Below are 26,189 nucleotides of genomic sequence, written 5' to 3' on the forward strand. Positions count from 1 at the left end.
GATTTAAAATACTTAGACAAAATACTGTGTAATGTCCTTAAAGTTCCATTAGGCTTGGTAAATGGTATAATTTGGAACTGGACTATGATTTCTGACAGAATTTACTACATAATGCAAAAAGTTATTAATATATCACAATAAGGTACATCAAAGCAAACAGGCTTATTTAATTGCTGTTTTAATGTCACTGATTTATGTCTAAGGTGCATTTAGCCCCCTAGACGTGAGATGGCTTCAGTGTGAGTGGCTGTGACATGGACTGCCAGCATTGCAGGGCAGTGGAGGACAGGGTGAGGGGCAGGAGAACTGTGCCAGGCCAGCCTGGGAATCTGCTCCAGGCTTCCCCCCAGGCTTGGTTGGGGGTTTTTGGTGGTTTTGTTTTGGTTTTTTTTTGGTTTTTTGTTTGGTTGTTTTTTTTTTTTTTGGGGGGGGGTGTTGTTTGTTGTTTGTTTGTTGTTGTGGTTTTTTTTTTTTTTTTTGTTGTTGTTGAATTTAAAGTTGCTGCGTATGCCTCAGCTGGTTTAACCTTTAGCTGACCTAGTTATTGAACCAGGGCAGCTGGTAGCATCTGAGGCGGTCGATATCTCTCCTGTGTCGCTGGCCTTTTCCAAGGAGCAAACAGACACTGGTGGGAGGCAGAGCGGCAAGCACAGAGCTGTGTGCACTGGGGCCTCGCAGCTCCTGCTGTCCCCGCCCCTGATGCACAACCACCCTCCGTGCCGGAGGGCAAATGCATGCCAAAAAAAATGGGGGAGTGGGCTAGTGCAGCGCAGGTACCACTGGTTAGGAGCCTCCAGTTCCTTGATTCATGTGCTGCAGAGAGGGAGTGACATGGAGATGTTCAGCTACAGGAAAATTCCCATGCAGCTCCACATCACAACCTCAAGGAGCATGGACAAAGGTGTATTTCAAACGTAAGTGCTCAAACACTGCAGTGCTAACATGGCACCGCCTGTGGAGCTGGGAGTCAGTGCTGGCACCATGGTGATACAGTGAGCTGGCAGGAGCCCCAGGAGCCGGCTGTGGGCAGCAAAAGCTGCGTGGAAACTCCCAGGCTAACTGAGGTTTCTGCTGAAGGCTATAATTAAAGCTATTCATAAGAAGAGAAGTATAAACAAAAGGTAACTTGCTAATTTAAATGACCCAGTCATATGTTTTGACCCTGAAGATACTGAAGACTTGGGGCTGCCTTGACTTTGTGGTTTACAGCAGCATTTTGCTGTATTATGTATGACCACCAGTACAACAGTATTTTCTAATTGAGGTCCTAGCTGCACATCCCTGCTCTGAAGTCTAGACCCTCTTGTGTAAGTGTACAGTTCCCCCTGAATGTGGGGACTTTTTTTGGCAGAATTTGAACAGCACAACCTCCCAAGGTATCTGACCTTGCACAAACATTTCTTTGTGCTGGTCTGCTTTCTGTTTAGTTATACCCTGCTGTACAATGGAGCTGTCATGTACATCATTGAGGAGCTCCCTTCAGCAGTCTTTACATGCTGTAAGTTGTTCCTTCAGTTCTTTATGATCTCTCCCAAGCTCAGACTATTTCAGCTCAAGTTCAGTCTCCTGGTCTCACTGTGGCTCTCTCCAGCCACGCATTACTACATGGAGCAATACTTGCCCTGGGGAATTTGAACAGAATGAATCCTAATACTGCAAGGGTGTGTACGTTTGCCAAAGACCTACACATTAGCACCTAAATCCTGTATTCCTGCAGCCAGTCTTGCTTTTTAACTGGTATAAAACTTTTTTTTTGATCCCATTGCATATGGCTGTACAAGGGGACTGAGGCACACTGCTTTATTGTCTCCTTTTCCTGAGAGCAGAATTTGTGGCTCGTGGAAAATACAGGTCTTTCAGCAGATTGAGGCTGAGCTTGCCGACACTGTTTATGCCTGTATTCTGGTTGGTGCCAGATTGGGACAGAAAAGAAATACAAGCAAAGTTGTTCAACACAGACAAGGGCTCACTGTGCCCTGTCCTTTCCACTGAACAAACTTTGGGAGGGCTATTAGAGGTGGTAAGCTAATATTGAAATGCACCAAGAATGAAAGCCAGCCATTGAAATGAACAAGAACTTACCTATGTGTTGCAGAACACAGGAAAAAAATAAAAAAGAAGGGGGAAAAAAGGACCAGAGAATTAGTTAATGTGGTAGTGGTAGAGAAGAGAGCAAGACAGAGGAAGGCAAAATCTATTGAATAAATCAACTGAATTTTTGTACATTGTTTGTGCTCCATTTATGGTGTTCAACTTTTTAGCAATATGCCTAGCTGAAGGAAATATTTGTGCAAAATTGCATATTAGTGAAAAGGAAAGAAAAATAAATTAAAAAAATCAGTGGTTATGCATGCTCTAAGGAAGCTACTGCGATGTGATGCCAGAGTAAAATACCAACTAATCAGTGCCTCTTAAGCTGAAAATATGAAATCTTTACAGCAAATTGTGTTTCCTGGGGATTTGCACTTCAGTAATTATGTGGTGAAATTTAGCAAAAGCTCTCACTATCAGATAAACTCTAACCAAATTTGCAGGCAGAAGCATGCACAAGTGAAGTTTTTATCTTTTCAGAAACATCTACAAAACATGTTTGACTTCAAAATCCTTTGAGCCAAACTGGGCAAAGTCAAAGGCGATGAGCTACCTGGTCCAGAGGGCACCTAACACCCCTGACAAATCTCTGCATCCCAGCTCAGATCCAGCCATAGCAGTATTTCTATCTAGGTACAGACTGGGGGATTTTTCACTAATCTACATTTATTATTAGAATTTGACTCTTTAAAAATGTAAATATACCTGCTGACAAAGGGAAAAAGCAAGAGAAGGATGTTAAAAATATCAGAGCTTGAAATCTCAGCATAATCAAGCTGCAGTCTGGAGTGACTGGAAAAAGAGCATGATGAAAGCTTTCCTTGGAGGTGTGCTGCCTCATTACAGGTAAAAATTGGAAAACTGTTGCAATTCCTGAAGCTTCATTCCTTCCCTGAGACTGCTGCCTTCCACCCCAGATAGCTCCTGAGCTGTCTCCCTGTAATTCATAATGATTCAGGTGCTTTTTTTTCAGCTAGGAGGAAGAATAAGGCATTTCCACCCAGGCTGCAACAAGTGGTGCTGTCTGTCCTTTTGATGCTGAGGTAAATCTGTATTGATAAAGCATTTGCAAATGCCTTCCTACAAACTCCCACAGCAATTCTACTAATAGCTGATGGCTGTTAACAGGCTGTCAGCATGGCATCGACAGTTTACTCTGCTGAGGACCAAAATGTTTTAATCTAACACATGTTCTTTTTTGGCTGTAATATGAGTGTATGTGAGAGAAATCAGCGACAAGTGACATTCTGGTTAGAACACCTGATCAAGTGTCCCTTCTCATATTAAAATATAAGAACTATAATTTTTTTCTCCCAAAAGAAAAAAAAAAAAAGCAGCCAGGTAGAACAATGAAGGTGCTCCTGTTAATCTAGTGATTTTGTGTTTGAAGTTTTTATAGATGATGTAATTTTCTAAATAATGATACTTGAATTAATGATTATATTAGATTTAGTTAGACAGTGCCATGTTTGTTGGAAATTTCTGTGACTATGGAGCAATAATTGAGTTTCTTCCAACTCCTATCACTTCCATGCTAATAACAGAGCAGATTACAGGTGCAAAAGATTACTTTGGTTTAAAAGTTTATATATGTAACTCCCAAATGAGTTTTGGTGCAAGATGAAGAATTTATTCTATAAATTTAAAATCTGTAGAAGTCTGGAAAGTGTTCACAGGAATCATCTCCTTAAGAGTTGTACTCTGTTCCTCTATCACCACTGGAAAGGCACAGGGTCCCCTATAGCACTGCTATAGGGCACGACCGGGGCAGCACAGGGGGACCTGGGTGTTGTGCAGAGGGGCTGTAGGTCCCATGGACAGTGACATCTACTGTTCCCCAGGAACCTGTCATGAACAGGCACCTCAGGCACAGCACACATGGAGAAGCAAAGCGTATTTGCTCGTACCTGCTTTCCAAATCCTTGCTTACTGCCAAATATTTTCCAGTGGGCTATGGTGCAACCAAGTCACAGAGAAGTGTTGCTTCCTTGCTGTCATCCACCCACCATCTAAATTAGGTGTTTTATAAATATTTAATCACCAAAGTATCAAAGTCTTTGCCCAGTCATGCTCTCTGGTTATGGAGCCCCAAAATGATGGGAATCACAGGCTGAAGTTTGCATGGAGTTAGAAGTGAATGGACAAATTCAGAACAAAGCCTCCTCCATAATGACAGACTGATAAATCACGTCTGTTTTCCTCTACAATACAAAGAGGGAAAAAGCAAAAGAATGACCTAATTTAGTCATGGAGATGAATGGTGTGACAGGAGAGTGTTCCTAAAAACACACATAAAATGTAAATCCTTCTTTCCTGTGAGTGCCTGGGCAGCAGTTGACTTCTGTGACTCACTTAACAGAAATTCCATGGGAAAAAGGTTAGGCTTTCTCTGGGATGAAAAGAACAAGAGTAAATGATATAAACACTGATTGTAAAGCAAATTCCTGCCTGATATCCTCTGTCTGCACCATATGAAAAGCAAACACAACCAGTAAAGTTTTGATTGCTGCAGTAGGTTCCCTGTCTTTGAAGAGGTGAAGAGGACAGGCTCCACAAACAGAGCTCCAAGGCTTTGAAGGTCAACTGGAGAGTGCTGATGCCTTTCAGAAGAGAAAAAGAGTGCATCTCAGCTGAGACTCTTGGTGTGCTTACTGAAAACCATGGACATTTAACCAGAAGCTTTCTCCTCACTCCACTCGGTCATTGGTGTGACGTGGAATAAGCTACAGTGGAGACACAGCCAAAACATCTTCCCCAACCAGATGCAGGGAGAAAGAGTCAGAGTGGAAAAAGTGTGTGGATGGCCTACGTGCAGTTGAGTTCCAATTCACAGCGTCTGTTTATGGAAGTTTATATTCAGCAACATCATCAGCTGTCTCAATTACAGTCCTAGAGCACAGGGGGAATAAAAAGCTAGAATTATGTTTGAGGACTAGAGAATTGTTTGTTATAACTCAGCAGACCAAATGTATATTGATAAACAGCAATATGGGCTGCTCATGAACAGCAGAAGGAAGATATGAAAAGCAGGATTAAATGGCCTGCTCTTACTAAAACAACAAGAATCTTCATTCTCTCTGATAGTGATTTGGAAAAAGACACATGAGATATCAAGAACAGAAAGAGGCTGCCACTGAGATTTTGCAGAAGCCTGACTTTAGCAGTGTATGAATTTTCTTAAATATCTGTGATTTAGAGAGGATTTGTTTTCTGCCTTTATATTGTCTTTGTTAGTCTTTGGAAATGTGTCATAGTGTTCTCTCTGGCTTTGGTAGCTAATTTGAGCAGGATCCAATTTAAAGTTTATATTTTGTTTTGGAAGCAAATGATTTCTATTCTTTAGACTGGAAAGCTGGGGAGGTTGTCACTACTAACTCTCGGTGGGTGATCCTTTAAACTGTGTAATATGAATAGCCTGTGGCAATAATAATACCTCACAATAGCTTTATATAGTGATTTGAGGAGTCCTGATGGCTCAGTAAATATTTAATAAGAGTCTCAGCATCATCATTCAGATTGCTAGCCCCCTGCTAGCCCAGGTGGTGCTCAGTAGGCTTTAGCAGGCTGTCACCACAATACTGTGCACAATGTGTCTGACCCTTCTCTGAAATCAAACAATACCATATTTACCGAAGTGATATCAATAATAAAATCTAATTAATAATAATCTAATAGGATTACTTAATATTCCTGCTGAGGAAAGACGCTTACTAAATACTTTTTTCTTGGAAAAACTTCTGTCAAGAAGCATCTTGAAAACGAGGATACATGAAAGGGAAATAATATGACAATAACTGATGTAAAGGTAATTTTTTTGTTTGTAATTTATATCAAATATCTCTGGTTAGGAAGAATTTAGTAGCTCAACACAAATGTTTACATAGCTTTTCCAAGCAGAGTAACAAGAGTAGTATTACTGACCTTTTTTTCCCCTGAATCACATGTACAAATCCCACTCTAGGAACCTGAATTTAGGTAATAATCAGTATTCCCACTACGTGTGGCGAGTATTATAGCTGAGCCACAGTGAGTTCTGCAGCCATATTTTCAGCTACATTCTAAATTGTAGCAGGCAAAATGTAAGCACAATAAAACAGCCACAGTAATAAGACTTTCCTTTATGTAAGGGTTTTGCAGAAGTGATAATCTGCTAGATAGCGGCCTGCCAGAGCTAGATATAGGAGCTATAGGTTTTTCCTTATTTCATTCTAGCTATGTCAAAGAACATTGTTAATGTGTGTCTCAAAGGCAAGTATAGCCTTACATTGGTACAGGAATACAAGGAAAGGGAACTTTTGTCTACCCCTTTTCTTTGCTAGGACAACAGTTTGGCTTTTTCCTGGCCATTTAGTAGGAGCCTCCTGGGGATGTGTGCTCTGTGCCTACCAAGTGTCCCTCCTCCTTTAGGTATCCTGGAACAGAGGCTGCCTGCACAGTTTACCTGAGGATACTGTTAGGTTGAGTACTGTAATTTTCAATCTTCCAAACCCTACAAAAGAGATTTTGGCTACAGCATTATATCCTACACATATCCTCTTGATGGAGTGAAGAAAGACTGAGGAAGAGGGAAAAGTAGGAGAAGACAGGGACCCAGGCTCATCAGCATGTGATGTTTAGTTTATGTGCCATTTTGGCCACTTTCTTAATTCTGCCTGGAATTTAATGAACAGCCATTCAGAGTGGTGGGGCACTGCAGGGCTACCTGTGACTCCTGCTATTTATCCATCACAATTTTCTCTCTGCCTTGGGGATGTTGCTGCCTTCTTCCAATATACAAAGTAAGTTTGTTTAGTTTTCTTTGAATAGGAAGAAATCTCTTTCCATCACATCCCTAATACAGAATCAATTTGCATGTTGCCTTGAACACTAAAGGCTTTGGATTATCTGGATGTGAAGCAGCCAAATCACCTCTGACGCTACCCTCCTAAAGCCCAGACTACAGGACCAAATGTACTGCCAATGTCAGGTTTTGCCAACCTTGACAAGTCATCAGAATTATTTTAGTTAGAGACTTCATCTTCTTGAGCATCCAAACTAAATGAGCACAAATTGCAGCCTCTGAATTTGTAGCCATCCTCCTGGCTTCTGTTGAGTGATGTGCTAAAAAAAATTAAATTTCAAAATCTTTTGGAAAGACTTCTCTTGAGGTTCTGTTGGAAGTTCTCAATTTATCCCAGTCTTTCCATGAACAGTAGACAGGTGAGTTGTCTTGAACACAGAGTGGATAACATTCATCGAAACTATGCTTTTTGCTATTCAAAGTTTGCTTCCCCCGTGCCCCTTTCTGTGTAAGCTGAGAACAGTCAAGCTCCCAGCCTTAAAAAAAAAAGGATGTGTGCTTTTGCTCACTGGACTAAAAAATGCAGTTGAGAAGAGCCATTCAGACTAGATGTATTTCCCTTTCACAGTACACAGCCTGCAACCTAAAACTTTTTCTTTCTTCCAGTAACTTGTGGCCATTTTAGTGTTAAAGGTCTGACCCTGTTTTGCTCTCACCCTTGCCCTACCAGCCACTGAGTGAAGTGATTGAGTACACAAGTGTGGGTTAACAGTTGTGATGCCTGCTCTGCAGAGAAAGTTTTCTAGAAGTGATCTGAACATAACATCCCTTCACATCCCCTTTTACCAAGTAAAACTATGTGCACACGCAATGTAAGATGGGAGAAGAGGATGAGGAAAAAACCCTCAAAGGTGTAAAGCTCTAAATGTTTCTGTGTTTGAAAGCACACTCCCCTACTGATTCAGTCATGAGATTTTCTTGCTTCCTTGCTTGTGCCAGGGACACTGCTCACAACCTCAGCTTTCCTGGTAACTGTATTTAACTGCTTACTTAAATATGCTATTTTTACTCTCCTTGTTTTTATTGGCTGCAACCTTTTTTCCCTGTAAAAGGTTTTTTTGTCAAGAGGCAAAATAGTTGGGTATTGAAAAGCCATATAAAATTTTGACCAACCTCTAAATTAAGAAAAATCCGTGGTTCTTAGCTTTCCCTCACCTTTCCTGGGGCTGCTCTTTTGCACACTGCTGGCTGAAAAGTGGGACCTGAAGGGCTCTGTGCAAGGGGACTTTGCAGCAGCAAAATTATGGCCAGACCATCTCCTTTCTTTTCTCTCTTGAATCCAGTGTTCCAGAAATGCTGCCAGAAGCTGTTTTGGGGCCATCTGGGATTCCTCATTTAGATCATACAGGAAGTAGGAATAAGATTAATTTAATGGCAATTTTGTTATAAATCAAACTAAATTACTATAAAAACCTACCTGTCAAAATTAGGACAGCAGTTTCTATTTACCTTAAACAAGTCAGCTGGAGAGAATGAGATCATTGTGGATAGACAGAACAGACATAAAACTCCCAGAGCAGGGGAAGGAAAAGAAATTTTGACCAAAACCATTTCAGTAACAGAGGGTGTGAAATCTGATGTCTTCCCATATGGGAATACTTGTGGGACATGCTTCTCTTCTCCAGCGGTTTTCCCAAGTTGCTACTCTAGAACTCTCCTCTGGTCTTCTGAAATCACAAAAATAGTTGGCTTTAGGGGAACTATTGTAAAATACATTGTGAGCTCTCCTCCCCTATTGGTCTCACACATGTGACACCCTTCAGCCTGCTTGATACCACAGGCTTACTTCAGAGGAACACTTTTACAATGATGGGTTTTTGACAGATGCAAAACTCCAACTGATTCCCAGCTCCAGAAAATTTCTTAAAGGCATTTTTCTACTAGTTTCTATTAATCCCGCACAGCAAATGTTTAAAATTATCTTTTTTCTTTTTGCCAGTTTTCTTGAATTTTGCTTCCTTTTCTATTATATTCTTTCCTGCATCCCCAAACTATAACAAAAGCAACATTTTAGTCATGTTGATTAATTGTGCATTTCAACACCTCTCATTTGAGGCTCTGGGAAGCATTTTATAGTTTATTGGGTGATGGGAGTGAAATCTTTACAAGATCAACTGTGATCAGCGGGGATTACCCTTCAGGATTTAATTCTCAGTTTCTTTGCCTATATAAATCATGTAAAAATGAATGTAGTGGAAATGAAAAATGAGGATCAGACCTTTGTGTCCACCAGAAGCAGGAACAGAGGTCTAACACATCTGGTTTAAGGCCAGGTCAGCAGGATTAATACTCTTACGGTGCTCACTGACCTCTGTAGCACAGGATAGGCCCTTGAGGCTGGAGCAACTGTGTCCTAAATCCTAAAGGATGGACCACAGACAAAAGCTTAGCACGGCTTTTCATGGGTATTCATGTTTTGCTGCTGCCATCTCAGTAAAATAATGCAACTCTCCTTGTAATTTCAAAGCTACTCATTCAATCTTTTTGAGTAATTATGGGATGACAGCCGATTATACCCTGGAAATACTTGCTAGCCCTATTAATCTTTTGCTCATGTGGGCTGTTTATAGCTATAATTATAAATGAGTGAATGAAAAGAAGTAATTTCTGATTGGGTGGTTTGGGAAAGAAACCATGGCTGTAGCCCAAAAGGTTCCCCCAGTGCTCCACAGAGAAAGGTGCTGAGCATCCATGGAAATCAGCAGGGGCTCAGCATCCCTGAGGAGCACTCAGCACCTCTTGGCCATGGCTGGATAACACCCATAAAACAACACTGTGGCAGCAGCTCAAAGAAACGTTCTGATTGAAGCTGAGGATAAATTAGAGGGAGGCAACCGAAGAGAAACTATTTTCGGAGAGCAAGGCTAGAATTCCAGTGCCATTTAGCCTGATTCTGTGGAAATAAATTGTCTATGGAAGAGTTCTTATTAGGGTTGAAGTACTTAAGAGGCCTTATTACAGGCTTGCACACACATGCTAAGTCAGACAATGTGATGCACATTTAAATGCCATATTATTGCCAGATGGACTTTCACATCCATACTAATGTTTTCGTGAAAAAGAAGAAAAATTAATTCTAGTTTAATGCTAGTGTTTCATTGGCTTGTGGTCAAATTTAAACAACATCAGGCATCTAAACTAAATATATCTGAAGAAGGTTTTTTTCCTTTGACTGACAAGGTATTTTAAAGTTTTTATTAATTTGGAATGTCAATTCCTATTAGTATTATGATACACTAATTCTATTCTATAATAGCAAACATCTATTTTCAGCTACCCCTGACTCATGTAAAATACTGACATGTGTTGAATTTACACTTCAAAACTAGTATTTTCTTTTTAGAAATTACACAAGGTAAATCATTTAACTAGAAAAATTGGTATGACTTACTATCTCAAAGGTCTTTTATTAATCTATTCTCAAAAATTAGCTCATGTAACTACTTTGATTAATAAATTAGATCCATGATATAAGAAAAAAACCCCAAACCTTTTATTTAATTTTATAGTTCATACCCACTTGACCCAGGAAGTGAAATCACAGCTGTAACACAAAGGGAGAACAAAATTTATGCAACAAGAAAGACATTTGAGAGGAAAAGCTAGAATAGGAGAGGAGTCAATTTTTTCATTATAACAAATAACTAATGACTGCTGCTATTGAAAATACATGGGGAATATCTGATTTTGCCCAGACAAAACTTTATCATCTGTTAGAAAACTATGATCTTTATTGAGTTAAGGGACTTGGGATCCTTGCATGATAATTTCATTTTATTCTTGGAATATTGCTGCTGGGGAATTTTTGAAAATCTCCTCTGTCTGTGGCTTTCCACAGACCAATCTTGTTATTTTTCTTTTGTTTTAATTACTGTATAATGAATAATTTCAGTGTTACAAGGTTAGGGAAGGAAGTTCATGTGGCCAACATTTCTCCATTTTAGCATTTGTGGAAAAGATATTCTAGTGGGGCTTCAGAATAAAAGAATGGCTTTTGAGGCCTAGATGCAAGGTGAGATGAGTTCAAGGAGACGAAAAGCACAGCAACTACACAGACTGGTTTTTTTTAAGGACAGTGAGATGAAAAGTAGTTAGAAGGTGTGAAAAAGGTCTTATAAGAACTTTCTGTGGTTTAGAAGACTTTCTGTGACAGGACCTCCCTCCCTTTGACTGCAGTGGTGGGCTGGTACTGCAATAAACTATCTTTGTTTCCATTCCATGTGGCATCAGCTACATGCACTTTGAAATATAAAATTGGTGGTGGTTTGGGGAAGATGGGTTTCTAACCCCATGATAATTCCCTATAGACAACGGAAAAGGAGGTACAGATGGGCAGATACAGATGGTTACTGAGACCATAAAAGAACTCTCTAAATACCTAGGAAGGGCTACTGAAGGAATCAAGATTAGAAACAATTCAGGAAGCTGTTGTCTTCTGCAGAGGTCTTGTAGAATTTTGCTCAAATACTTGCCAGCTGAATTTGAGATATTATTGCTGTGCTGTTGAAAATGCACAGGGTCTGAAAAAAAAAAAATTGGTAACTGAGTATGAGGTTAGAAAATCACTTTTCACAGTTACTTTTGGAAGTGAGGACTGCTTGCAGTTGCTCCCATTCTTGTTCTCCTCACTAGTGCAGTAGTTTTAGGACAAAAAAACTCCTTGGGCTCCCACATTCAAAGCCTCACCGCTAAAACTCTCTGCCATCCTCCATGCCTATTTAACAAAACTGATTCACTTCTTATGAAGAAATTGTCTTGTTGCAGAAGAAAGGGAAAAAGGCTAATTAAAGTCAAAAGTCAAAGGAACAAATAGTGACAGTAACAAGAATGTGAGCCTGTTTCTTGGGACATCTGTAGAAATTGCTTCAGGAGTTAACCTCTGTAGCATAACAGGCATGCTTGGACATTTCATTACATACTACCTATGTTATTCTTTAAAATTATTTTGGTTTGAGGGTAAGTTTCAGCTTAGGAGGTCAGATATCTAAGTGTTGCAGATACTGTAACAGTAATACAGGACTGAAGCAGCTTGCAAAAGCATCAGGAGAGCTGAAGACCCTGCTAAGAACCATCTGCCAGTTCAAGCCTTGAAGTTGGTATTTTTACACAAAAGCAGCATTTCTAACCCAAGAGTCTGTGAGGGCAGGGCAAGACAGAGCCCCTGGGCACTGCACAGCTGGTGCAGCTCAGTTCTGGAGTTTCACAATCATTTTCCTTTCCAGCAGCCAATGTCCGAGTTAAGCCTCTGGGGGTAAGAGATGTCTTGAGCACATCTGTCACTTTGAAAACAGTGTTTTGGGTAGCTTTCAGCTCTGTTTTTTCTCTGGGGACAAAGCTTGCATTTTCCAAGAACAGCCTAAAATTGAAATTAGCCTTCAAGAGACCATGGAAAATGACAAGTAAATGCATAAATTTCTAGTCCAAGCTTGCGCTTACAGGTATGAGCTGTGTTTATATCACAGTTCTCTCAACCTGTTTTCCTCCTGCTTTAGAAATCTGTCTTTGCCAGCTATTTCCTTTTCTTTCACTGTTGCATATTTACAGAGTTCTTTCACCAATTCTTTTCATTCTTCCCTGCTTCTGTTTTCTGGTAAATTTTGATAATAAAATGCCTCTTAGGATTCCTCTTGGATGCTCTCTCCTCTTTATGCCCATTGGTTTCCACCCAACAGTGCGGTTTCAGGACCTGTGTATTTTCTCTGGTGAAAGTAGCTGCTTATGATTGTGATTTCTCAAAGTTCTGGGTATGTACGTGACAGTCACTGATTTTACTCTCAGTTCTCAGGGCTGAAGTTTGTCTGATTCCTGTTCCATCCCTGGCAGCCATGACATCATCTCCATGGTATTCTGAAATTATACCCAATGGTCCTGTTTTTTTCCTCTCAGACTTTATTGAAGAAGTCTGTAATTTCTTTCAGGGTTGATGGTACAGAGTGTGTTCTACATGTCTTTTGTGATTTATTCTCAATGAGGTTGAGGTTTTTTTCCCACCTTTGCAATTACACTTTCTATCTCCCAGTACAAGTGTTACCATTAAGCTGTTCTGGATCTGAGGTGAGGTTTGACCTGTTGAGGACTTCTTTTGAAATGCTCGTTCAAACTGTTTTCTACCTTAAAAGTACAGCTGTGATATATTAACTATTTTTTCCATCTTTGTTTTCCATAAGCCAAATTTCTCGAACTTGTTTATTAAAAAAACAAACCCAAAGATGGATGTACTTGCAGGATCATCCCAGCCATGGCATTGCTCGCTTTCAGCTAATGTGGTGAGGTGATCAGCAGAAGTAGTGCTTGTTCTTGGAGGAGTGAGCAGAGGCTGCTCATGGATGTGTGCCTTAATGTGGTCATACTGTCTGCATTCAAAACATATTTGTTCTCTGGTGAATCTCTGCATGCCTGGGAGAGGTGGGAGGAAAAAGTACATAATGAGTAATTGCCCAAGAACTGAAGGATCTTTTTTTGTTTCTCCATCAATTGCATGATTTCATTTTTAGTTCCCAACTACTGCTTTTGTGGGCCTCTATGCTGCAGGAGCTCCGTCAGACCATGGACCCAGTCTTTTGATTTGGTTTCCTCTCCATCCCTCCTGTCTGTGCAGTCTGATCCAGAAAAAATGAGCTCTCCCAATTAACCATAAAAGCATCTGGGAGCATAATGCAGGCTCTGATTTCTGCCCTGGGTTCCAAAGAACAGCACACAATTCTTAGAGCTGTAGTAGCCCAGGTCAAGTTTTCCCTTCCTTTCCCCCTTTTTTCCTGTTCTTTATAGCTCCAAAAAAGAACATCTGTTAAGCCTATAGAGACATTTAGGATAAAAAATGAGGTGTCTATTTGATGGTTATATATGTGGAACTCAAATACATGAATCTTACTTTCACCGCTAAATTTTGTCTTGGATTATGTCTTTAGTCTTCAAATAATATTTCCAAGGTGTAAATCTACACTGATTCCAAGAGGTTCACATCTGCTTTTGTAATTTTATGTCACTTTTAAACATTTATGGTATTTTTTTTTAATATACTTTGTATCACAACAAGAAAAAGAGTGGAGGTGGGCCACTGCACCTCCTTTATCATCACCATGCTTGGCTTCAGTGATTTTTTTGGCTATTCTTTAATGTTAAAAGTGTAGTCTTGTGTGTTTTGATTAGACAAATGAACTGAGTTAGCTGAATGCTGAGGTGATGGAGTGTTTGACAGACATGTCCTTCTCAAGCAGAGTGGATGGGCAGTGCGGTCCCGATTCCATCAGGGCATACAGGCGGAAAGGTCGCATCGTTTCTATTGGTTCACGGCGTAGCGGCTTCAGGTGCTCACGATCTCCCGGACAAAATCACATTTTCGGGACATAACGGCCAATGAAAGCACCGAGCAAGTGTGTCTGGCGGGGCAGGCGAGTGTAACTGCTTGCACAGCACACACGGAGGCCGGCCCCGCACTCGGCTGGCCGAGCCGATCCCCCGGCAGCGCCCGTCCCCGCGGCCCGTCCCGGGCCCGTCCCCGCGGCCCCGTCCCCGCGCCCGTCCCCCCGGCCCCGTCCCCGCGGCCCCGTCCCCAACGGCCGCGCCTGTGCAGCGCCGCACCCAGCGGCGGCGGGGGCCGAGGCGGGGCTTGGCCCGCTCGCCCCTCCCCGGCGGCAGCGGCTCCGTGCGCCGGCAGCGGCTCCTGTTGCGCCGCCGGTGCCCTCGCTGCGCCGGCCCGCCCACCGCCATATAAAGCCCGGCGCGGGGGGAGTGCTCGTGGCTTGCTCCCGCCGCGGAGGAGGAGCGGTGTCTGGCCGCCGCGGTCCCCAGGCGCTTTCTCCCCTCTGGTTTCCACGCCCGCCCCTTTTCCCCGCTGTCGGGGGCCGGTGGCGCGGGCAGGCCCGGCGGGTGCGGAGGGCGAAGATGGCGTGGAGCGGACGCCCGGTGGCCGCGGCTGCTGCTGTCGCTGCTGGCCCTGGCGCTGCCGGCGGCGGCGGAGCGGCGTCCCGGCCCCGCAGGTGAGCGCGGTGCGGGCTTGGGGGCGCGGTGCGGGGGTGGGATGCGGTGGCCGCGCCCGGCGGGAGGTGTGTGCGGGCGGCGGGGATGCGCTGCTGGCCGGGCGCATCGGTCGCTGTGTGCCTGCCGGCTCGGCAACATCCGCCGGGAAGGGAGCGCTGGGACCCGCCGCTTTGCCGGGTTATTTATTTATTTCCCACCGGCCCGTCCCTGCCCCGCACTGTAACGCGGAGTGGCTCGGCGCTGGGGGAAGGGGCCGGGGCAGCGCTCCCCAGACGAACCGCGCAGCTGAAAGTGTCGTAACCCGACCAGGAGTTCATAGATGCCTAATTCCACTTAAGCGAGGGAACAAAAAAAGAAAAAAGAAAAAGGATTCCTTAAGGGGAATTGAGCCTCCTAAACTTTCTTGTTGCCCGCTCTCCCCCCTTTTTCGTCCGTCTCCTCGAGACAAGGTGTTGATGAACACATTTTTCCAGTGCTGCGAAAAGCAATAGCATCAGTCACTGCTTCTCTGAACTTGAGCAACTGCTGATGAGGTTTCCTACTTCGTGCAAAATTCAGCTGGAGACTCCAGTGCCCCTTCCAGCCCCGCAGAGCCTTCCCTGCCTTTCACTCATGTTCTCGAGTAGCTTTTGCTTCAAGGAGCCGGGAGGTGCAAAGAAATTTTATCTTCAGCACGTAAAATAAAGAAATGTGTACAGGAAATTCCCTCAGATACAGGTGTCCAAGCACATGTATGTCCGACAATATGCCAAAACATATTTTTTGCTCTAATACTGTTTAGAGTCTGTACTTCTGATTTTTATTCTAGGCATACAAAGGTATTTCATTCCACTACGTTATTACCACATGAAATCCAAAATAGTTTCATTTCTTGGCTTGTTTTCTCAAGAGTATAATCAAGTTATTTTTAATATCTAGCTTAATTCCTTCTGGGGTGAACAAGGAGGCTTCTTTATTTGAGAAGCAAGTTTTGTCAGCAAGTTCTAACTTTGATATGAAAACTACTGATTTAGTTGATAAGTAGTGTAAAAAGTTAATCTAAAAAAAGTTGTGTTGGAGAATACCAGAGTCCTCTCAATGAACATCTAGTTTCCAGTTTTCTTAATACTTTGCTACTTTTGGTCATTCAGAGGATTCCTCTGAAGGCTGTGGTGTGGTTGCTGTGTGTTGGAGGGGGTGAGCGTTACCCCTCAGCCTTTGCTGCCTGTCGGAATGCACCCCCCGGGGACAGGTTTGAGCAAAAAGTTGAGCTCCTCTCCCTGTTTTCAGGGCAGCGAGGTTGTAAGTCAGACTTTGTTGGAAATCAGTTATGGCAAACAGTTATTCTCTCAAACCTATCTATTCAAATAATGGGTTTTTTTAAACTGTGCTCTTGAAGTGTGGGCTCTCAGACTGGTGTAAACTAATAGCTGGCATGGTAAGGATTTTTATTTAATCCTGCTGCTTTTCAAATGTGTGCAAAGCAGAGTCCCTATTCCAGACAGCACTGTATGATTCAGCAACCCAAAAATAGACTGCTCTGTCTATATCAATAATAAAAATGATGCTACACAAATTTCAGTGTAAAAGAACACTGAAAAGTTGATATATAGATGTTAATGCAGGAGGACCTTAATTGTTTTTAATTTAGACATGAGTAGCCTGAGTTGTAGAAATCTCTGCTGAAACCACTCTGAGTAGTTTCTTGACCTCAGACACTGCCTGCTGTGTTACTTGTTTTTATTCCAGTTTTAACCCTTAAATGTTTTCCCCGAGTGTGCGTTGTATTACTTGACGAAGGGCAGACCTTATGGTGCCTCTGTTTCTAGAAATCTGTTCTGTAATTTCTAGTCTCCTGATCCTTTGTGCAATTCGGTGTAAAACAGCAGGTGAAGGCACAATTTACATGTCAGTTTTTAGTGCAGTCCATTAGCGTTGCTTTCTTGAGACAAAAGCTCTAACAAGACTGTCTGGAACCAACTGCCAAGCTGCATCTTTATTTCTCGATAAGACTTTACTCAGAAAGGCTTGGAAAAAGAATTGCAGGAGAGCTGCCTGTTGCTCAGCACTGGTTACAGGGAGCAATCAGTGTGGCTCTGTGGCAAACTGTGTTTGCAGAAATCTCTCTGCGCTCCTTCCCTGGCCGCAGGTTTATGTTTTAGGCAATCACAGAGAAGAGCACTGTTGAGCTCGGGAACACTGGCTTCTGTGTGATGAAGATGCAAAAGTTTCTGTGTTAAAACATCGGTGCTGAAATATTTCCATTGCACCATGCTTGCTGCTTGCAGATTGCTTATTGTGACACACAGAAAGTCAGTGGAAACAACTTTTGTCATTGTATGAGAAGCCAGCACTCTCTTGGCAGCAGATGTAAATGATGTTCTCACCTAGGATGTTTTATCAATCAGCTGTTTGCATGGGAAATGACTTTGCAGCCTTTGAGTCTGTTCCCCAGAGTGGCAGTGGGGACTTGGCCAGAGCCATGCTGAGGCATTTGGGCCCAGCTTGTAATGGTGGCAGTGGGGCGGGGTTTGAGGTGGGCTCCATGGTTTGTTGCTGTCTGTGTGTGCTCCCAAAGTGGGAGGGGTGGCTTGGGGTGCTGCAGCAGTGTGGGTGGCTTCCCAGAGCAGCCGGGCTGGGAGGTGTGGCAGCTCAGCTGTCTGTAGAGCACTCTGAGCCACTGGGCTTTCCTCCGCCCCAGTGTCCCTCAAGTGCTGGTCACAAATGCTTCAGGCAGTAATTGCTGGCTGGTCTAGCTCTGCGAGGACTCACTTTGGGATACAGCATGTACTGCTGCAATTTCTGTTAATTTGGTCTGAGACTAAATGGTCTGAGTGACAGCGATCGACAGGCCTTGCCTTCTGGGTCACCTGTGGTGCGCAAACAAGAAAATTAAGTCATTCAACCATCCTGACATACTTATTAGAAGTACTGACTGACTCGGCATGCTTGGTGGAAGGGAGGCCATAAGGCCAGCACTCTGTGCCTGCCTCTGTCTCTCTGCCCAATTTTCTGTCTCTTGCCTCTTTACCGGCACTACTTCTGTGTCCTCTTGTCACCGCAGTACCTAAAACTGCTACATAAATCTGTGTTGTGGAAAAACCTCTTCTAGATCTCTTGGGAGTTTTGTGCCTTTTTTGTGAGGACTGTATGAAAAAGCTGCCCCTTAGAGGAGAAGGGTAAAAGCAGAGGGTGATGAACCCAGAACTGACCCTGCAGGAGACAGCTCCTGGGGCTGTCTGGGGCACATCATACATATGCCATCAGTGTGCACCACTTACATGGGAATTACCTACTCACGGAGATATCTTTAGCCTCCAGCTTTGAAATAAATAGTGAATGACAAATGGAACAGTGTGTAGTGGGGGGTGTGGGTGTTTGGAAGTTAGTTAAAAGTAAGCAAACATTGCTGTAGAGGTGCAGAGCAGCAAAGCTGTGCTTTCATCACATATTTTTCCCTTCGAAAATACTCATCCTTGAAGACACCCAAGGTCTGCAGTCTGTGTTCTCTGAAGCACTTGGGATGGAGGCCACACAGTGCCAGTCTCTGTGGCAAAATTTAAAAAAAAAAAAAAAGTAGATTTGTTTGGTCTGGCTTTTCTTTCTTTTCGTAGGTGGAGGGAATAATTAAGATGTGGAAGTACACCACAGGGTTGGATGTGACATTGCTTCTCTCCGTGATATACAGTAGGGTTACTGCAACTTTGACTGTAAAATGCACTTCTAATTAAAGCAAGGAGAAGTAAAACAGTTGTGACCTTTATCATCAATATTGGATGCTGTAAATTGCACTGAAAAGGCTTAGTGGAATGACCACCGTGTTTATCTGAGCCAGGCGTGGTTTGTGTGAAATGCATTTCTGTCAAGGATCTAAACTAACATTATTTCTCAGGGTTTTCTTTAGGTTGGTGACATATTCTGGAGAGTCATAATTTGTGTGCAAGTTTTTAGCTTGTTCCCTCACTGCTGCTTACTTAAGCACAAGTGACTTTGTCCTTTCATAAGGAAGTGTTTAGTTTGTCTGTTGAATTAGCACTATCACTGTGTAATCAAAAGCAATGTCTTTCCATTTGTGTAGAGCTGCCAGTCTGGATTACAAATTACTTGACATGCTGCTCAAGTGAACTCCCTTGTCATGGGGAGTAAGTATGGTCACAGAAAGGGTGTTTTCATTTATAATGTTAATTTCTTTTAGTTTTTGAAGGACCAGTTGCAAACAGGTTGAAAAGTGAAGAATATTTTTGATCCCTTTTAATTTAAACAGTAGCAGGGCTCTTCCAGCACAAAGCACAGCTTGACCAAACAGTTTACAGCAGGATTGTGTCTCGTGTGGTGATGTAGCTCTAGGGAATAAATGATGCTTAACTATCAGGGAATACAAGCTTGCAGTCACAGCCTGACACTACAAGTAGCTTTAGGATTTAGAGAACTACTTCTAGATTTTTCCTTAAGGCAAATTTGGTTTTAAAAATGTGGATTATACTGGTGATAAGGAGACTAAATACATAAAGTTGCAGTTTTATCCCATATATCTGTTCTTGTAATGAAAGAGCAAGTACATTTTTAAAGCTGCAGTATTTGTAATTAATGGAAACTAACTGTAAGGAAACAAAGACAAAAAAATGCTAAACAAAAATAGGCTTGTCATTTAAGTGCCACTCCTTTGAGAACGAATTCTGTACCTATGGGTCTGTGTTAGTGTGCTGAATGAGCCCATTCTTGCTGAAATCAGCTGTGCAGAAACTAATCAGTATCTGATGGTGTTGCTCTTTAATTTTTTTTACCTTGTTTTTCAAAAAAAAGTAAAAATAGATGGTTTGGTTTTTTTAGTTCATATGAAACTTTGATAAGGTGTCTTTGTAAGCACTTTGCTTAATTCTGTGTTACATCACTGTAAAGCCATTGTACATGTGTTGGATCAGAACCAGACCCATAACTTTAGTTCCTGAAGTTGCTGGGTGAAATGTATGGTGCTAAAAGCATCTTTAAATATACATCATACATGACATGTCATGGTGTCTTGTGTCACAAGTAGGACAGAAGTTTTTATTTCATGATTTGAAAGACTGAGTTGCACAAGACAGGGCACAAGTGTGGAGTTTAAATTTCTTGTTCACACAGGAGAGGGAACTTTGAAAAATATGGGATTTCTTTTTATTTCTGGAGTAGTGTCACTTGTGTTTGTGTGAAGAATTTTACATGTCCCATATTCGGACATAGGGCCAGATGTGAAACTGTGGGCAGCTTTTTCAAATGAACTGACTGATCTGGGTGGTAGCATCTGCTTACAACATGAACTGCAGTGCAGGCACGAAGGACAGCAAAGGGAAGCTGTGGGTCTTCAGGATGGTCCCACATCCAGCTTCAATTTCTCTTTCTTTTTTTTTTTTATTAAAGACTAGTCTAAGGAGAAACCACTATTGCAAATCTTAACTGCTGAGTTTCACTGATGGATTGATTAACTGTCAAAAAATTGACTTTAACCGTGCCTGATTCTGTGTGTGACTGCTTCTGTTTAAACAGCTGGATTTGTTAAACAACAGCCTAAGAAGAAGCATGCTCTTCTCCAGATACATATTTATGAGAGAGACAAGAGAGGGCAAGGCTACAAAAAGGCAGAAGCTGAGTAAACTTCTCACTTAGCCAGCTGATGCTAATTGTGTCCTGCTCTCAGCTGCACAGCTCTGATGACAGTTTATAGCAGAGCTGTCCAAGCCATGCATTCAAACAAGACACGACCTGTGCCATGACTCCATCCTCTCCACTCTCAAGATTCTTATGGTTTGATTTCTATCTGGGCACCCATAAACAGCTGTAACCTGATCTGTTTCCCATTTGTCCGGAAGTTAGGCAGCTAGGAGTTCCTTCATGCATGGCAATGATGTCATTTACAAACGGTCGATTTAAATTTTTTTCTTAGTTTGGGAGCTAAGGAACACTCTTATCTTTGCTTTACCACGGAATAACTGACTCAGTACATAGGGTCTCATCCAAGTCCTCTGAAGCTGATGGAAAAACACTTTACTGCTGCTTGTATTCGGCTTTGTTCAACTATCAAAACAAGGAAATCTTGCATTAGAGCGAGTGCAGGCCTGAGCACTGGCCAGTGCTGCACTCAGGGCTGATGTTCGTGATTGATGAGTGCGCATACAGTTCTTAATGAGCTCTTGTTGACTGTGTATTCAATACTACTAAATTCAAAGAAAGTAAGTTAAGAGCTGAGACATAATCGGCTTTCAAATGCTTCCTGAAATCAGTTGTATATCGGGAGTACCTGCTAATCTTGGAAAGTGTATGTAGGTATGGATAAACATACACAGAAAGAGTTGTGATTTGTGGGTCATGAGTTTTTATTTAACTGGGTTTGAGCTGGCTCTGTTCAACATTTGATCATTTTACTGTAACTGTTTTAGATGCTGTATCAGTGTGACATCAGAAATGATGTGATAAAAGACAGCAGTGAGCAGCAGCTCTGCACACTCGCCATTTGAGTCAGTCTGCATGGAAGAGGAAAATGCCTGTTCACACCACTGCATGCTGTGAATTAAAGCCTGAAGGAATTTCAGTTCGTAGGAAAAAAAGAATTTTAGTGTCCTGTCCAGGGGCTGTGTGTTAGCATGTGCTAATCTAACATAGATTCTATACTGTGAGAAAATTCAGAGCCACTCTTGCTTAATGTATGGCTGTGTTTCTGCTAACTTAGCTTCTTTATTCCTTTAAAACACGTGAGAAGAGGGAGAACCCTGCAACAGGAAGCATGTACAGGCTGAGGAAGTTGGAACAGTACCAGGTTTTTGAAAGTAATTGAAAGTGGGAAATAATACTTTCTGTATTTCTTTCCCTAGAGAGCTCCTGAAAGCTTCCTGCCTTTATTAGGTCTGTTCCCTGGCTTGGGACAGTGCTGGCAGCTTTGATATCTATAGCTATTGCTCTGTAACTTCAGCAAGGTTTACGAATAATGTGGAAGAGCATAGGAAGAATTATCCACAGACAGCCCATGCATGGAGTGATCCTGATAACCGTAAATGCCAGTTGTGGTTGTAAACTGTTTGCAACAGCTTAAAGACAGAAGCATATTTTTTTTCCTGGAGATTGGACCAATATAAAGATCAGGTGGTAGCAGAGGTGATACTTGTCTGCCTCCATTAGTTCTGCAAAAACGTTACACCATCCCAGAAAGATGTCTACAAATCTGTTAATAGCTGGCCAAGAAGAATCTCGTAAGTTTTTGGAAATTACATAAATAATGTTTGTGTTACTCTCTGTATTTTGCAGTGACATGTATGTATTGAAGTGCAGTGATTAAAGGAAGGTTTGTGATACAGAGGAAGACAGATCAAACTGAGGTCTGTACAGTAAGGTCTGCTTCTTCAAATTCTGGCCCTTGAAGGCCTTGATTCTTAGAAAACCTCTCTCAGTCAAGAATTGTATTGGTATAGAAAATCAGTATGTACTATGTGTTTGGCAGTCCATGACTGCTCTTAATTTGCTATCTGTTAATTCTAATTTCATCTTTTATTTTCACTTGTACCACTTTCTGATCTTTCATGAGTTTTTAAAGCATATTTTTTTCCCATCCAAGGATCATTTTTAGCATCAATCCAACCATGCTATTGAACTGCAGAGAATCCAATCTTGCTATGTGATCATGGCTGTGGTTAGTGGGACTTTGAAACCAGTCTGTGTCTCTGGGAAGCAGTGAAGTGTGGGATGAGTGGAGGCATGCAGCAACGTTCTGTGAAGAGCGGAAGATGACTGTATTGTATAAAGATCAGATAAAAAAAACTTTAGGACTCCCAAGTATGAAGTAGTATTGTTTCATGCCCCAGTCATCTTTCCCCCTCCTGCAGTGTAATGCACATTTATTTCCTGAGAAAAGAAGATGACCGTGTTTGCTATTTCAGCACATTGTTGTGTTTCTAAAGAATCCTAGGGGGAAAATAAACAGCTGTCAGATGGCTCTGCGCTTTCTCTCTTTATGCCAAAAGTTTTATTGGACCAGAAACTCTTCTGGTGGCTTACTACTTTACTTGAGCATACGTACGTCATAAGCTCTCACTGGATGTGTATATGCATACATACATATATAAATGTTTAAAACTTGTGTTTTTCTCATTGTGTACTTGAGGTCTTTGTTTGCTGCTGGATTACATTAACCAAAACATGTCTGTAGGTATAACTTACAATCATGGCTACATTTTAAATGATGGGTTTTTCCCATCTCCAGCTGTTTGACATATTTTCAGAGTATGCAGATTTTCAAATATTTTATTTGACACAGAACCTTAAGTTTAGTCAATAACTCCTATTCATAGTAGAAAATCCAAATATTTTTTGAGGAGTCTAATATTGCCTTTGTGAGTGATAAGTGGAAGATTGTGTTGTGTTAAAAGATCCGGATTTTGAAAGTGCTCTTTGGTATTTTAGTTGTCTTAATGGTTCTTTGGATTACTGTTTTGAGCAGCTCGGGGTGGAATATAATTTGCAAACAGGAAAGTAGGCTGTTTTATGTAGAGACTAGAATATGGATAAAAATGTATTACAAGTACCAAACATCATTTGTTTACCATTATAAGCCACTAGTTTTAAAGACAGAGATAGATTTTAATGTCATAATGTGGTACCACAAAGAGACGTCCTTTGATCTTCCAGCTCACTTCCACTCCAGAGAAGTCTGTAGTACTTGAATCCAAGGACTAAATGTCAGCTTCCGTGTGGCTGTGAGCAGTATCCTCAGTTTTGGCTGCTCTGAAGCTACTATACTAGTGCCCACAACCCCTGGTAGAAATTATGTAGTAATCTCTGTGAGTGTTCATTCAAGATAAACAAGAACCATGTGGGCGTGTGAGGAATGACTGTAGTTCCTTGCATGCTTCTTTGCCAGGATACAGGGAGAAAGGTCACTGCTACTTAAAGCAGTCCTGCCATGGCAATTCCTGGCTGAGACCTTGCCAGGCAATTCACTGAAGACAAAGGCTCTGGTTTATTGATCTTCTTTCCGGAAATAGACATTTATGATGCAGTCAGGTCCCCGAAGGTAGCAGAAAAAAAAAAAAAAAGTAGAAGAGTGAGTTGTTTTGATAAACTTTCGCTGGATTTCCTAATGTGCTGCATGTGTTCCATGTGCGGTGTTGTTGTCTTTCACAACTTGTGTTGTGATATTAGAGGGTTTCTAATTTGCATGTAAAAATGAATTCTGTTTGTCACTGGATATACTTTTCTTGGCTAAATGCATGCCCTCTCAGGCTTGTTTTCAAAACAGAACAGCTGTTTTGTGGGTGTAACTACTGGAAATCTGTCTGGCACAATTTCATCCTAGTAACTGAACGCATACCTGGCATGGAGCTCTTGGGAGATTTTTTTCATGCTTTCCTGTTGAACTTCAGTATAGGGTTTACATTTCCTTTTTACACAAACTGACTTGTGGAAATAAATGCCAAGCTCAGCAATCCCCTCCAGTGACTGCCAAGGTGCCTCTGGCCGGCTGTGTGCAGGGGAGCTGACAGCTGTACCCTCTGTGGCATCTCAGTAGCCTGTGAGTGGGGAGGAGTGGGACCACCTGCTGTGTTCTTGGTCTCATGGAGATTTGCACTTTGAGGATGCTGTTCCTCTTGGAAGACACTCCCAAGATTGTATTTTCCCTGTGTGGGGGGAATAGTCAGCCTTGAACTGTAGAGCTCAAGCCTGTGTGTAAGATCAAGATCACACAGCAGAGCTCCTTAGGGTGGACGCCTCAGTGGAGGGTAGGAGCTTGTGGAGTGGATAGTGAAGCCGGAGCAGTGTCCAGCTGCAGCTGGAATTCTTTGTGGGGTTTTTGCTGTGCTCTCACTGAGGAGTACCAGGCCACAGTGGTAGCTTTGGGTCTGAGTAATTGCAGCCATCCTTTCACAGCTGTGCCTGGGTCTTCATTGCACAGCTGGAGACTGGGATACTGCTGGGGGCTCCGGGCACTCACTCAACCTCTCTGTGCAGGGAGGGTTCTGGTGCAGCCCTGAACCTCTGCACCCACAGGACTTGTCCTGGGCTCAGACCTGCTCTGCACAGCAGAGGGACACTGTGGGTTGCAACAGCTGAAATAGCTGAGCACATCCTGAAATGGAAATGACACTTGGATAAACTTACTCCCTTGGAAGTGCTGTACTTCACATTGACACTCCTGATCATGAAAGTCACTTTGGCTTCATGTTGCTAAGCACAAATGGGATAAGTGTTCCAACAGGTTGTTGTACCTAAATGTAGTGGGCAAGGAATAGATTTTTCAAAGTGAATGAAGTTTAAAAGGTTGAAAGGAAATTAGCAGAAGTATTTAGTGGTCAGAAGCCTTTTCTTCTCTCACTTCCCCTGGAAGAAACAAGCATCTCCCATGCTACATTTAGTGGAAGCCTGCCAGTGAAGCTGTGCAAGTTGTCCCATCTAAATATAGGAATTAGATTAATATTTTTTATTAGCTGGAGGAGAATGGTTCTGCTTTCCTTATTTGGTTAGTAATACCCTCTATAATGTGCCAAGATAACTATCATTTAAAGCACTTTGCATTGTTTCTCCATATATACTATGTATAGAATAAAAGCGTGTTTCTCTGCTCTTTGGTCAGATACAGCTTACTTAAAAAAAACCAAAAACAAAAATAAACCACCCCACAAAACAAACAAACCAAAACAACAACAAAAAAAAGAGGCCCCAGCAAAGACTAAGTAATCTATAATGAAACTTTAATTCTAAAGGGACTTCAAATGCTATAATTACTCTTCTGCTGCACTTAAAAATTGTTTAAGTACCAACTGCACTTAAAATTGTCAGTGATGCAACAAAGACATGAAATAAAACCTTTTAAACTTTATCTCTAATTAAAAAAAAAAAAACCAAGGGCCATGGGTAAGCATGTTAAAAAGAAAACATTTCCAGTGTAAATAGTACCTTTAAAATAGCTGTCTTTTGTTCTGTGGCTGTTTGCAAACCCGACTCAGGCTGCCTGTTTAGATTGCTTCATTGTCCATTGGTGCAGTACAAGGTCTTTTGCCATTTCATGTCAATATAAACTACATTATTTTTCTGCTCAGCTTTCTTCATTTTGTATAGTTCAGGTTGAAATCCCGTAGGATTTGGCACATTTTTCTCTTTTCTCCCATTCCACAAAAGTCAAGTAACATACCAGACTCCATAGTGAATCTTGAAACACATGAATAATGTGTATTCCATTAAAAGAGTAACAATATCCCATAAGGAACAGTAGATTATTTTTTGCTTGCCAAACTGTACTTGTATGTTACTTTAATACTTTCTTTGACTTAGTAACTGT

The 26,189-nt window shown here is 41.9% G+C and overlaps 1 protein-coding gene across 1 annotated transcript in view; it reads left to right on the forward strand.

Moving 5' to 3' along the window:
• The first annotated feature begins 14,656 nt into the window (after window positions 1–14,656).
• PLOD2 (procollagen-lysine,2-oxoglutarate 5-dioxygenase 2) overlaps window positions 14,657–26,189 on the forward strand; it is a 48,796-nt gene continuing 37,263 nt past the window's right edge. The window contains exon 1 of the mRNA XM_039556667.1: window positions 14,657–14,910. The gene's annotated coding sequence lies outside the window, so the exon portion shown is untranslated. The remainder of the gene's footprint in view (window positions 14,911–26,189) is intronic.

Source organism: Corvus cornix, chromosome 9 (assembly GCF_000738735.6).
Source record: "Corvus cornix cornix isolate S_Up_H32 chromosome 9, ASM73873v5, whole genome shotgun sequence".
Lineage (NCBI taxonomy): Eukaryota > Metazoa > Chordata > Aves > Passeriformes > Corvidae > Corvus > Corvus cornix.